Genomic DNA, 14,054 nt, shown 5'->3' with positions numbered 1-14,054 from the left:
TTGTCTCTCAGCTCGTTCACTGCTTTGTGGAAGTTACCTGTGGCACTCATGTTTAGGCCGAGGTATGTGTAGTTTTTTTGTGTGCTCTTGGGTAACAGTGTTGAGATTGAATTTGTATTTGTGGTCCTGGCAACTGGACCTTTTTTGGATCACCATTATTTTTGTCTTACTGAGATTTACTGTCACGGCCCAGGTCTGTCAGGGCCCAGGTCTGTCACGGCCCAGGTCTGACTGAGTCTGTGCAGAAGATCTAGGTGCTGCTGTAGGCTGTTCTTGGTTGGGGACAGAAGCACCAGATCATCAGAAAACAGTAGACATTTGACTTCAGATTCTAGTAGGGTGAGTCCGGGTGCTACAGACTGTTCTAGTGCCGTCGCCAATTTGTTGATATACAGTATATGTTGAAGAGCATGGGCTTAAGCTGCATCCCTGTCTCACCCCACGGCCGTATGGAAGGAAATGTGTGTGTTTTTGCCAATTTTAACCGCACACTTGTTTGTGTACATGGATTTTATAATGTTGTATTTTTTTCCCCAATTACCACTTTCTAACAATTTGAATAGCAGACCCTCAAGCCAAGTTGACTAAAAAGCTTTTTTGAAATCAACAAAGCATGAGAAGACTAGATGGGTAGACATGTTTTTGACTCTGTGACTCTAACCACCCCGACCAACGTCCCCATCACCCATTGTGTTTCCCTCTCTCTCACCCTCCCTCCTCAGCTCTAGAAGTCAAAATTACCAACCCCCCATCCACTTCTCCCCCTCCCCCATCAGACACCTTTCCCTTCCCTCCCCAGTCAAACACCCCTCCACCTCCCTCCCTCACGGGCACACACACCTCCAACTCCCCTCCACCTCCCTCCCCATCAGACACCCCTCCACCTACCTCTCCCCGTCAAACACCCCTCACCTCCCTCCCTCTACCTTCAGACACCCTTCCACCTCCCTCCCCAATCAGACACCCCTCCACCTCCCCTTCATCTACCACCCCATCAGACACCCCTCCACCTCCCCTCCACCTCCCTCCCCATCAGACACCACTCCACTCCACCTCCCCTCCACCTCCCTCCCCATCAGACACCCCTCCACCTCCCTCCCTCCCGGTCAGACACCCCTCCAACTCCCCTCCACCTCCCTCTACCTTCAGACACACCTCCACCTCCCTCCCCATCAGCCACCCCTCCACCACCCTCCCCATCAGACACCCCTCCACCTTCCACTACCTTCAGACACCCCTCCACCTCCCTCCCCATCAGACACCCATCCACCTCCCACTACCTTCAGACACCCCTCCTCCTCCCCTCCACCTACCTCCCCTGTCAAACACCCCTTCACCTCCCTCCCTCTACCTTCAGACACCCCTCCTCCTCCCCTCCATCTCCCTCCACATCAGACACCCCTCCACCTCCCTCCCAATCAGACACCCCTCCTCCTCCCTCCCTCTACCTTCAGACACCCCTCCTCCTCCCCTCTACCTCCCTCCCCATCAGACACCCCTCCACCTCCCCCCATCCACCTCCCTCCCCTCTATCAGACACCCCTCCACCTACCTCCCCTGTCAAACTCCCCTTCACCTCCCTCCCCATCAGACACCCCTCCACCTCCCCTCCACCCACCTCCCCTCCACCCACCTCCCCCTGTCAAACACCCCTTCACATCCCTCCCTCTACCTTCAGACACCCCTCCTCCTTCCCTCCACCTCCCTCCACATCAGACACCCCTCCACCTCCCTCCCCATCAGACACCCCTCCACCTCCCTCCCCATCAAACACCCCTCCTCCTCCCCTCCACCTCCCTCCCCATCAGACACCCCTCCACCTACCTCCCCATCAAACACCCCTCCTCCTCCCCTCCACCTACCTCCCCATCAGACACCCCTCCACCTACCTCCCCATCAAACATCCCTCCTCCTCCCCTCCACCTACCTCCCCCATCAAACACCCCTTCACCTCCCTCCCTCCCAATTCTACTGTGGTGCTGTGTTTCTCTCCACTTCAGTGCACTGTCGGCTGGTGACAGCCTATTTGGCATTTACCCTCTGCCGCTACGCCTGTCTGTGCATCTACAGCCCTTCATGTCAGTAAAAGCCTGCCTCCCCTCTCTCTCTCCCCCTCTCATCCCCCCACCCCTCCCTTCCTGACATTCCTGTCCATAATCCCATGCTTCTGAAGGCTGTAATTGAGCAGTGCTGCATGTTGGGATTATGGCTGTTATTGGGGGTATTATCATAGCAGCAGGAATGTTGGGTGAAAGTGTTGATAAATGGAACCTACCAAAGCTGCCAGAGGAGCGGAGAGGAGATGGGAGGAGAGGAGAGTAGAGGAAAGGATATGGGAGGAGAGACGGTAGGGTAGAGAATGAGGTGTGGGAGGAGAGGTAAAGACAGGAGGACAGGGGTAGAGGAGAGCAGAGGAGAGGACAGCGAGGGGAACAGTGAGGGGTGGTGCCAGGCTGAAAGGGGGGTGACAGAGTCAACTGCAACCGATGAACCCCTGTTCTGACAAGGTCAACATTCAGGTCAGCGCTGACATCCGATGGTCCAGACAGGAAATCCATAAAACTATGCTTTAACAATATATCATCAGCGGCCACAGTCCAATCTGACTTCAGACACATACCATGATGGAAATGTTGCCCATGTAATGCACAGCATTCTGAATGACATTTCAGCTGAAGTATTGGGTCCATTTGTGTGATTGATTCCTGGAGGACTGATCACTATGGATCTGTCATACAGTGTAGTCAGTGTGTCATGATGTGTACTGAGACAACCTGTGGCACCGCAGCACTGAGTCTATATGGGAGATTTAATGTTGGCCGAATGAGGATGTTAGTTTTGTAGATGTGTTTACCGATTCATATTGATCATGTCTTTGCCACTTGATCCTATATCGAGAGGTGATACCCTCCTGTTAATCCCAATGATGTATTTATTCAATCTATGGTTTATTGGTTTATCCCCTGCAAAGAGATAGGATAAGAGACCAAAACATAGAGATGGGGTCGATTTAAAGGCCAAGTGCAGTCAAAAATACGATTTCCCTGTCTTTTATGTTTTTTTTTCCACACTATGATTCTTGGAATAATACAGTGAAATTGTTAAAATTGTGATAATGAAGTTTTAGTGTAAGAGCTGTTTGAAAAGACCGCCTGAAATTTCTGCCTGTTTTGGTGGGGATGGAGTTTTGCCCTGCCTGGTGACATCACCAGGCGGTGAATTAGTGAATAGACCAAACCTCTCTGTCAGTAACAGAGAGTTTCCGTTTTCCCCTCCCCTATCAGGCAACTACCAGACAGTCCTAGTCAAATCCAAGCTTTTTTTCTTCAAGGTAAGATACATAATTGTTACCCAGAAATGATTTGATATTAGATAAAAACAGCTGCATTGGACCTTTAACCATCGTGTCCCAATTAATTGAGGGGATTCACCATGTTAGGCCCAGACACTGCATTGATTCCTGAAGTAGCTAAACCCATTACATTTGGCAGCCCAGTTGTGAGAGTCAATCAATCTAACCTCTAACCTTGATGTAGTTAGATTCTTACTGGCGTCTGAAATAGTTAAGACTATTTAGAAATTGTGTCCATATTTTTAAGGCACACATTGTTATTTAAAAAAAATATGTACAGACCATATACCTCAATCAATGTCATATCACTGGCACAACATGAAATTCTGATTTATTTTACTTTTCCATTCCAATGTGCAAATTGTAATCATCCCAGTTTCCAGATGATCAGAACGAGGTAGAATGTGCATTTCAACTTTCCAGGATTTAAGTTTTCCAAAATGCACAGGAATCATCAACTTTATTTCCCTGTACTTTCTAAGCTGCTTAAATCCTTTACCAGCTTAGCTTTGCTATATTAACATCACCCAGTGAGACAGCTTTGACAAGCTGCTATCCTCATATCTGCCTCCCTCCCGCTGCTGCTCCTCCTGCTACTACTGCTACTGCTATAACTACTGCTGCTCCTGCTACTACTGCTATAACTACTGCTGCTCCTGCTACTACTGCTATAACTACTGCTACAACTACTGCTACTGCTATAACTACTGCTGCTGCTGCTACTACTGCTACTGCTATAACTACTGCTACAACTACTGCTACTGCTATAACTACTGCTGCTGCTGCTACTACTGCTACTGCTATAACTACTGCTACAACTACTGCTACTGCTATAACTACTGCTGCTCCTGCTACTACTGCTATAACTACTGCTGCTCCTGCTACTACTGCTATAACTACTGCTGCTCCTGCTACTACTGCTATAACTACTGCTGCTCCTGCTACTACTGCTATAACTACTGCTGCTCCTGCTACTACTGCTATAACTACTGCTGCTCCTGCTACTACTGCTATAACTACTGCTGCTGCACCTGCTGCTCCTGCTACTACTGCTACTGCTACTACTGCTGCTGCTGCTGCACCTGCTGCACTTGCTATAACTACTGCTGCTGCTCCTGCTACTGCTACTACAACTACTGCTGCTGCTCCTAACTACTACTGCTACTGCTACTACAACTACTGCTGCTGCACCTGCTGCTACTGCTATAACTACTGCTGCTGCTCCTGCTACTGCTACTACAACTACTGCTGCTGCTCCTGCTACTACTGCTACTGCTACTACAACTACTGCTGCTGCACCTGCTGCTACTGCTATAACTACTGCTGCTGCTGCTCCTGCTACTACTGCTACTGCTACTACAACTACTGCTGCTGCACCTGCTGCTACTGCTATAACTACTGCTGCTGCTCCTGCTACTACTGCTACAACTACAGCTGCTGCTCCTGCTACTACTGCTACTGATACTACAACTACTGCTGCTGCTCCTGCTACTACTGCTACTGCTACTACTGCTGCTGCTGCTCCTGCTACTACTGCTACTCCTGCTACTACTGCTACAACTACTGCTGCTGCTCCTGCTACTACTGCTACTGCTACTACAACTACTGCTGCTGCTCCTGCTACTACTGCTACTGCTACTACAACTACTGCTGCTGCTCCTGCTACTACTGCTACAACTACTGCTGCTGCTCCTGCTACTACTGCTACAACTACTGCTGCTGCTCCTGCTACTACTGCTACTGCTACTACAACTACTGCTGCTGCTCCTGCTACTACTGCTACTGCTACTACTGCTGCTGCTGCTCCTGCTACTACTGCTACTACTGCTGCTGCTGCTACTGCTACTACTGCTACTACTGCTACAACTACTGCTGCTGCTCCTGCTACTACTGCTACTGCTACTACAACTACTGCTGCTAATCCTGCTACTACTGCTACTACTGCTACAACTACTGCTGCTGCTCCTGCTACTACTGCTACAACTAATGCTGCTGCTCCTGCTACTACTGCTACTGCTACTGCTACTACAACTACTGCTGCTGCCTGCACCTGCTGCTACTGCTATAACTACTGCTGCTGCTCCTGCTACTACTGCTACTACAACTACTGCTGCTCCTGCTACTACTGCTACTACTACTGCTGCTGCTCCTGCTACTACTGCTACTGCTATAACTACTGCTGCTGCTCCTTCTACTACTGCTACTACAACTACTGCTGCTCCTGCTACTACTGCTACTACAACTACTGCTGCTCCTGCTACTACTGCTACTGCTATAACTACTGCTGCTGCTCCTTCTACTACTGCTAATACAACTACTGCTGCTACTACTGCTACTGCTATAACTACTGCTGCTCCTGCTACTACTGCTACTACAACTACTGCTGCTGCTCCTGCTACTACTGCTACAACTACTGCTGCTGCTCCTGCTACTACTGCTACAACTACTGCTGCTGCTCCTGCTACTACTGCTACAACTACTGCTGCTGCTCCTGCTACTACTGCTACTGCTACAACTACTGCTGCTGCTCCTGCTACTACTGCTACTACTACTGCTGCTGCTCCTGCTACTACTGCTACAACTACTGCTGCTGCTCCTGCTACTACTGCTACAACTACTGCTGCTGCTCCTGCTACTACTGCTACAACTACTGCTGCTGCTCCTACTACTACTGCTGCTGCTCCTGCTACTACTGCTACAATTACTGCTGCTGCTCCTGCTACTACTGCTACTGCTACTACAACTACTGCTGCTGCACCTGCTACTACTGCTACAACTACTGCTGCTGCTCCTGCTACTACTGCTACAATTACTGCTGCTGCTCCTGCTACTACTGCTACTACAACTACTGCTGCTGCACCTGCTACTACTGCTACAACTACTGCTGCTGCTCCTGCTACTACTGCTACAACTACTGCTGCTGCTACTAACCTGCTGCTACTGCTACAACTACTGCTGCTGCTCCTGCTACTACTGCTACAACTACTGCTGCTGCTCCTGCTACTACTGCTACAACTACTGCTGCTGCACCTGCTACTACTGCTACTACTGCTACAACTACTACTGCTGCTCCTGCTACTACTGCTACTACTGCTACAATTACTGCTGCTGCTCCTGCTACTACTGCTACTGCTACTACAACTACTGCTGCTGCACCTGCTACTACTGCTACAACTACTACTGCTGCTCCTGCTACTACTGCTACTACTGCTACAACTACTGCTGCTGCTCCTGCTACTACTGCTACTACTGCTACAACTACTGCTGCTGCACCTGCTACTACTGCTACAACTACTGCTGCTGCTCCTGCTACTACTGCTACTACTACTGCTGCTGCACCTGCTACTACTGCTGCTGCTCCTGCTACTACTGCTACAACTACTGCTGCTGCTCTGCTACTACTGCTACTACTGCTACTGCTACAACTGCTGCTGCTCCTGCTACTACTGCTACACTACTGCTGCTGCACCTGCTACTACTGCTACTACTGCTACAACTACTACTGCTGCTCCTGCTACTACTGCTACTACTGCTACAATTACTGCTGCTGCTCCTGCTACTACTGCTACTGCTACTACAACTACTGCTGCTGCACCTGCTACTACTGCTACAACTACTGCTGCTGCTCCTGCTACTGCTGCTACTACTGCTACAACTACTGCTGCTGCACCTGCTACTACTGCTACAACTACTGCTGCTGCTCCTGCTACTACTGCTGCAACTACTGCTGCTGCTCCTGCTACTACTGCTACAACTACTGCTGCTGCTCCTGCTACTACTGCTACAACTACTGCTGCTGCACCTGCTACTACTGCTACTACTGCTACAACTACTACTGCTGCTCCTGCTACTACTGCTACTACTGCTACAATTACTGCTGCTGCCTGCTACTGCTACTGCTACAACTACTGCTGCTGCACCTGCTACTACTGCTACAACTACTACTGCTGCTCCTGCTACTACTGCTACTACTGCTACAACTACTGCTGCTGCTCCTGCTACTACTGCTACTACTGCTACAACTACTGCTGCTGCACCTGCTACTACTGCTACAACTACTGCTGCTGCTCCTGCTACTACTGCTACTGCTACTACAACTACTGCTGCTGCTCCTGCTACTACTGCTACAACTACTGCTGCTGCTCCTGCTACTACTGCTACAACTACTGCTGCTGCTCCTGCTACTACTGCTACAACTACTGCTGCTGCTCCTGCTACTACTGCTACAACTACTGCTGCTGCTCCTGCTACTACTGCTACAACTACTGCTGCTGCTCCTGCTACTACTGCTACTGCTACTGCTGCTGCTCCTGCTACTACTGCTACTACTGCTACAACTACTGCTGCTGCTCCTGCTACTACTGCTACTACTGCTACAACTACTGCTGCTGCTCCTGCTACTACTGCTACTACTACTGCTGCTGCTCCTGCTACTACTGCTACTGCTACTACTGCTGCTGCTCCTGCTACTACTGCTACAACTACTGCTGCTGCTCCTGCTACTACTGCTACTACTGCTACAACTACTGCTGCTGCTCCTGCTACTACTGCTACAACTACTGCTGCTGCTCCTGCTACTACTGCTACAACTACTGCTGCTGCTCCTGCTACTACTGCTACAACTACTGCTGCTGCTCCTGCTACTACTGCTACAACTACTGCTGCTGCTCCTGCTACTACTGCTACAACTACTGCTGCTGCTCCTGCTACTACTGCTACTACTGCTACAACTACTGCTGCTGCTCCTGCTACTACTGCTACTGCTGCTACAACTACTGCTGCTGCTCCTGCTACTACTGCTACAACTACTGCTGCTGCTCCTGCTACTACTGCTACAACTACTGCTGCTCCTGCTACTACTGCTACAACTACTGCTGCTGCTCCTGCTACTACTGCTACTACTGCTACAACTACTGCTGCTGCTCCTGCTACTACTGCTACAACTACTGCTGCTGCTCTACTACTACTGCTACAACTACTGCTGCTGCTACTGCCTGCTACTACTGCTACAACTACTGCTGCTGCTCCTGCTACTACTGCTGCAACTACTGCTGCTGCTTCCTGCTACTACTGCTACAACTACTGCTGCTGCTCCTGCTACTGCTGCTACAACTACTGCTGCTGCTACTACTGCTGCTACTACTGCTGCTGCTGCTGCTACTGCTGTTACAACTACTGCTACTGCTACTACTGCTACTGCTGTTACAACTACTGCTACTGCTACTACTGCTACTACTGCTGCTGCTGCTACTGCTGTTACAACTACTGCTGCTGCTGCTACTGCTGCTACTACTGCTGTTACAACTACTGCTGCTGCTCCTACTGTTACAACTACTACTGCTTCTACTGCTACTACTGCTGCTGCTACTGCTGTTACAACTACTGCTGCTGCTCCTACTGCTGCTACTACTGCTACTACTGCTGCTACTACTGCTACTACTGCTCCTACTGCTGCTCCTGCTACTACTGCTGACACTGCTGCTACTGCTGCTACTATTACTGCTACTGTTACTGCTGCTGCTACTACTGCTGTTGCTGCTACTACTGCTGCTACTACTACTGCTGTTGATGCTACTACTGTTACTGCTGCAGTAGTAGTAGGAGCAACAGTAGAATCAGCAGTAGTTATTGCTACTGCAAATATTGCTGCTACTATTGCTGCTACTGCTGCTGCTACTACTGCCGATACTTCTACTACTAATGCTGCTGCTAATGCTGCTACTACTGCTGCTTCTGCTACTATTGCTGCTACTGCTGATGCTAATACTACTGTTGCTTCTGCAGCTGCTACCTCTACTACTGCTGGCTGCCTGGCACAATGGAAACGACTGCACACTTACTTGTGAAATCATACAAAACACACACAAACACACACATGCATAAGTAAACACTAGGGGTGACACGGTGTGTGTATTCGTATTGAACCATTCGGTACAGGGTCCACGGTGCACTGTTCTTTCTCGCTCATTTTTCAAAATAAAAGCCTGAAACTATGTCTAAAGACTGTTGACACCTTGAGGAAGCGATAGGAAAAGGAATCTGGTTGATATCCCTTTAAATGGAGTGAAGGCAGGATATGGAGCTTTCAAAATAGAAGCCACTTCCTGGTTTGATTTTCCTCAGGTTTTCACCTGCAATATCAGTTCTGTTATAGTCACAGACAATATTTTGACAGTTTTGGAAACTTCAGAGTGTTTTCTATCCTAATCCGTCAATTATATTCATATTCTAGCATATGGGCCTGAGAAATAGGCCGTTTACTTTGGGAACGTTATTTTTCCAAACAAAAATAGTGTCCCCTAGCTGAAAGAGGTTAAATTACAGGTTGTAAATCAACAAAATAGGAAAAATGCCAAGGGGGTGAATACTTTTGCAAGGCACTGTACAACAGGTATTGTATTTATGTTGTTAATTAATGTGATATTTAATTGTTTTATTAATTAGTGATTTAACAATTAAAAAATAGTAATTGTCATAATAGTGTCTGATATATATTTCTAACAACAAATCATATTTTAAAGCCACTTCAGAGATAGTAATTTTCATGTAATTTAATTCTGCAGGGTCATGCCACAGATACCACAGGAGCCAAGCCCTCTTCAGAGACGTCAGACGACAGGGATTCTCCTCCAGAAAAGAAGTCTGCCGTGGCTGAGCTTTTTGGGGAGTTGTTCACGACCCAGGAGCAGGGAACCAAGTCAAAGGTCAAGGTCATGGAGGAGGTGACCTCATACAGGGAAGTGGACTGTATTCCCCTGGATGCTGATCCACTTACATTGTGGAAGACCAAAGAATTAATATATCATATATGCCTGGCTGTGCCTGGGAACTCTGTCCCTAGCAAGAGGGTATTCTCCACAGCGGCTGACATCGTCACAGCAAGCCGATCTGTGCTCACTGCTGATCTTGTGGATAGACTAATCTTCTTAAATAAAAAACTTGAAAATCTGATAAAAAAATAAATTAAAATGCAAACATTTTTAAGAAACCAGTCTCAAGTGGTCCTATTTTGCTTAAGGCACTGCTAAGTGACTTAATGTTGATATATGCTGCTGAACTTTGCGCTCTTGTTGAAGTTCTGTTTTAAATGACTATTTTATTTCCTGTTATAAGACAGGCACTGCTGTTTTTTGTTGTCCCTTAGTTTCCATCTGCTCCTGGGAATTCAAGCTACCAGTGTTTACTATTATAATACATGGAAAATCTAAATAGAAATGACATATTTCTCAGGCATTTATTTTGTCTATGTATCGAAACCGTACCGAACCATGACACCACTGTACCGTATCTTACCGAACTGTGAGATTTGTAAACCGTTTCAACCCTAGTAAACAAACAGTGATACAACAGATGTACGTACACACGCACAAGCAAATAGATGTGCACGCGATGCGCATGCACACGCACACACACCTTAACACCGCGTCTTCGTTTTTAGGATTCTGTTTTTTCCTCAACTGTCAAGGGAGACACAATGACCATGCAGCTCAGGATGGATGAGGCTGGCACCCTCCCAGGCCACCCTCTGCCCTCTAACCCTGAATCCCTCTGCCCTCTAACCCTGTATCCCTCTGCCCTCTAACCCTGTATCCCTCTGCCCTCTAACCCTGTATCCCTCTGCCCTCTAGCCCTGTATCCCCTCTGCCCTCTAGCCCTGTATTCCTCTGCTCTCTAGCCATGTATCTCTCTGCCCTCTATCCCTGTATCCCACTGCCCTCTAACCCTGTATCCCTCTGCCCTCTATCCCTCTGCCCTCTAACCCTGTATCCCTCTGCCCTCTAACCCTGTATCCCTCTGCCCTCTAGCCCTATATCCCCTCTGCCCTCTAGCCCTGTATTCCTCTGCCCTCTAGCCCTGTATCTCTCTGCCCTCTATCCCTCTGCCCTCTAACCCTGTATCCCTCTGCCCTCTATCCCTCTGCCCTCTAACCCTGTATCCCTCTGCCCTCTAGCCCTGTATCCCCTCTGCCCTCTATCCCTGTATCCCACTGCCCTCTAACCCTGTATCCCTCTGCCCTCTATCCCTCTGCCCTCTAACCCTGTATCCCTCTGCCCTCTAGCCCTATATCCCCTCTGCCCTCTAGCCCTGTATTGCTCTGCCCTCTAGCCATGTATCTCTGCCCTCTATCCCTGTATCCCACTGCCCTCTAACCCTGTATCCCTCTGCCCCCTATCCCTCTGCCCTCTAACCCTGTATCCCTCTGCCCTCTAACCCTGTATCCTCTGCCCTCTATCCCACTGCCCTCTAACCCTGTATCCCTCTGCCCTCTATCCCTCTGCCCTCTATCCCTGTATCCCACTGCCCTCTAACCCTGTATCCCTCTGCCCTCTATCCCTCTGCCCTCTAACCCTGTATCCCTCTGCCCTCTAACCCTGTATCCCTCTGCCCTCTAGCCCTATATCCCCTCTGCCCTCTAGCCCTGTATTCCTCTGCTCTCTAGCCCTATATCCCCTCTGCCCTCTAACCCTGTATTCTGCCCTCTAGCCCTATATCCCCTCTGCCCTCTAACCCTGTATTCCTCTGCTCTCTAGCCCTATATCCCTCTGCCCTAGCCCTATATCCCCTCTGCCCTCTAACCCTGTATCCTCTGCCCTCTAACCCTGTATCCTCTGCCCTCTATCCCACTGCCCTCTAACCCTGTATCCTCTGCCCTCTATCCTCTGCCCTCTATCCCTGTATCCCACTGCCCTCTAACCCTGTATCCCTCTGCCCTCTATCCCTCTGCCCTCTAACCCTGTATCCCTCTGCCCTCTAACCCTGTATCCCTCTGCCCTCTAGCCCTATATCCCCTCTGCCCTCTAGCCCTGTATTCCTCTGCTCTCTAGCCCTATATCCCCTCTGCCCTCTAACCCTGTATCCCTCTGCCCTCTAGCCCTATATCCCCTCTGCCCTCTAGCCCTGTATTCCTCTGCTCTCTAGCCCTATATCCCCTCTGCCCTCTAACCCTGTATCCCTCTGCCCTCTAGCCCTATATCCCCTCTGCCCTCTAACCCTGTATCCCTCTGCCCTCTAGCCCTATATCCCCTCTGCCCTCTAGCCCTATATCCCCTCTGCCCTCTAGCCCTGTATTCCTCTGCCCTCTAGCCATGTATCTCTCTGCCCTCGAGCCCTGTATCCCTCTGCCCTCTAACCCTGTATCCCTCTGCCCTCTATCCCTCTGCCCTCTAACCCTGTATCCCTCTGCCCTCTAGCCCTGTATCCCCTCTGCCCTCCATCCCTGTATCCCCTCTGCCCTCTAGCCCTGTATTCCTCTGCCCTCTAGCCCTGTATCTCTCTACCCTCTAGCCCTGTATCCCTCTGCGCTCTAGCCCTGTATCTCTCTGCCCCTATCCCTGTATCCTCTAGCCCTGTATCTCTCTATCGTTGTAGCCCTGTATCCTCTAGCCCTGTATCTCTCTAGCCCCATATCCCTCAGCGCTCTAGCCCTGTATCCTCTCTGCCCTCTAGCCCTGTATCCCCTCTGCCCTCTAGCCCTGTATCCCCTCTGCCCTCCATCCCTGTATCCCCTCTGCCCTCTAGCCCTGTATTCCTCTGCCCTCTAGCCCTGTATCTCTCTACCCTCTAGCCCTGTATCCCTCTGCGCTCTAGCCCTGTATCTCTCTGCCCCCTATCCCTGTATCCTCTAGCCCTGTATCTCTCTATCGTTGTAGCCCTGTATCCTCTAGCCCTGTATCTCTCTAGCCCCGTATCCCTCAGCGCTCTAGCCCTGTATCCTCTCTGCCCTCTAGCCCTGTATCCCCTCTGCCCTCTAGCCCTGTATCCCTCTGCCCCTTAGCCCTGTATCTCTCTGCCCTCTGCATCTCCCTAACCCTGTTTCCCTCTATCCTTGTAACCCTTATCTCTCTAGCCCTGTATCTCTCTATCCTTGTAACCCTTATCTCTCTAGTCCTGTATCTCTCTATCCTTGTAACCCTGTATCTCTCTATCCTTGTAACCCTGCATCTCCCTATCCCTGTTTCTCTCTATCCTTGTAACCCTGTGTCTCTCTATCCTTGTAACCCTGTATCTCTCTATCCTTGTAACCCTGTATCTCTCTATCCTTGTAACCCTGTATCTCTCTATCCTTGTAACCCTGTATCTCTCTATCCTTGTAACCCTGTATCTCTCTATCCTTGTAACCCTGTATCTCTCTATCCTTGTAACCCTGTATCGCTCTATCCTTGTAACCCTGTATCTCTCTATCCTTGTAACCCTGTATCTCTCTATCCTTGTATCTCGCTAGCCCTGTATTTTTTTAAATTGTTTGTATTTTATTTCACCTTTATTTCAACAGGTAGGCCACTTGAGAACACGTTCTCATTTACAACTGTGACCTGGCCAAGATAAAGCAAAGCAGTGCGACAAAAACAACAACACAGAGTTACACATAAACAAATGTACAGTCAATAACACAAAATAAAATAAAAATATAAACATCTATGTACAGTGTGTGCAAATGTAGAAGAGTAGGGAGGTAGGAAATAAATATGCCATAGAGGCGGAAATAATTACAATTTAGCATTCATTCTGGAGGGATAGATGTGCCGATGATGATGTGCAAGTAGAGATACTGGGGTGAAAAAGAGCAAGAGGGTAAGTAATAATATGGGGATGAGGTAGTCGGTTGTGCTATTTACAGGTTGGCTGTGTACAGGTACAGTGATCGCTGCTCTGACAGCTGATACTTGAAGTTAGAGAGAGAGAGATATAAGACTCCAGCTTC

Source organism: Oncorhynchus tshawytscha, linkage group LG13 (assembly GCF_018296145.1).
Source record: "Oncorhynchus tshawytscha isolate Ot180627B linkage group LG13, Otsh_v2.0, whole genome shotgun sequence".
Taxonomy (NCBI): Eukaryota; Metazoa; Chordata; class Actinopteri; order Salmoniformes; family Salmonidae; genus Oncorhynchus; species Oncorhynchus tshawytscha.
This window is presented reverse-complemented; position numbering follows the sequence as displayed.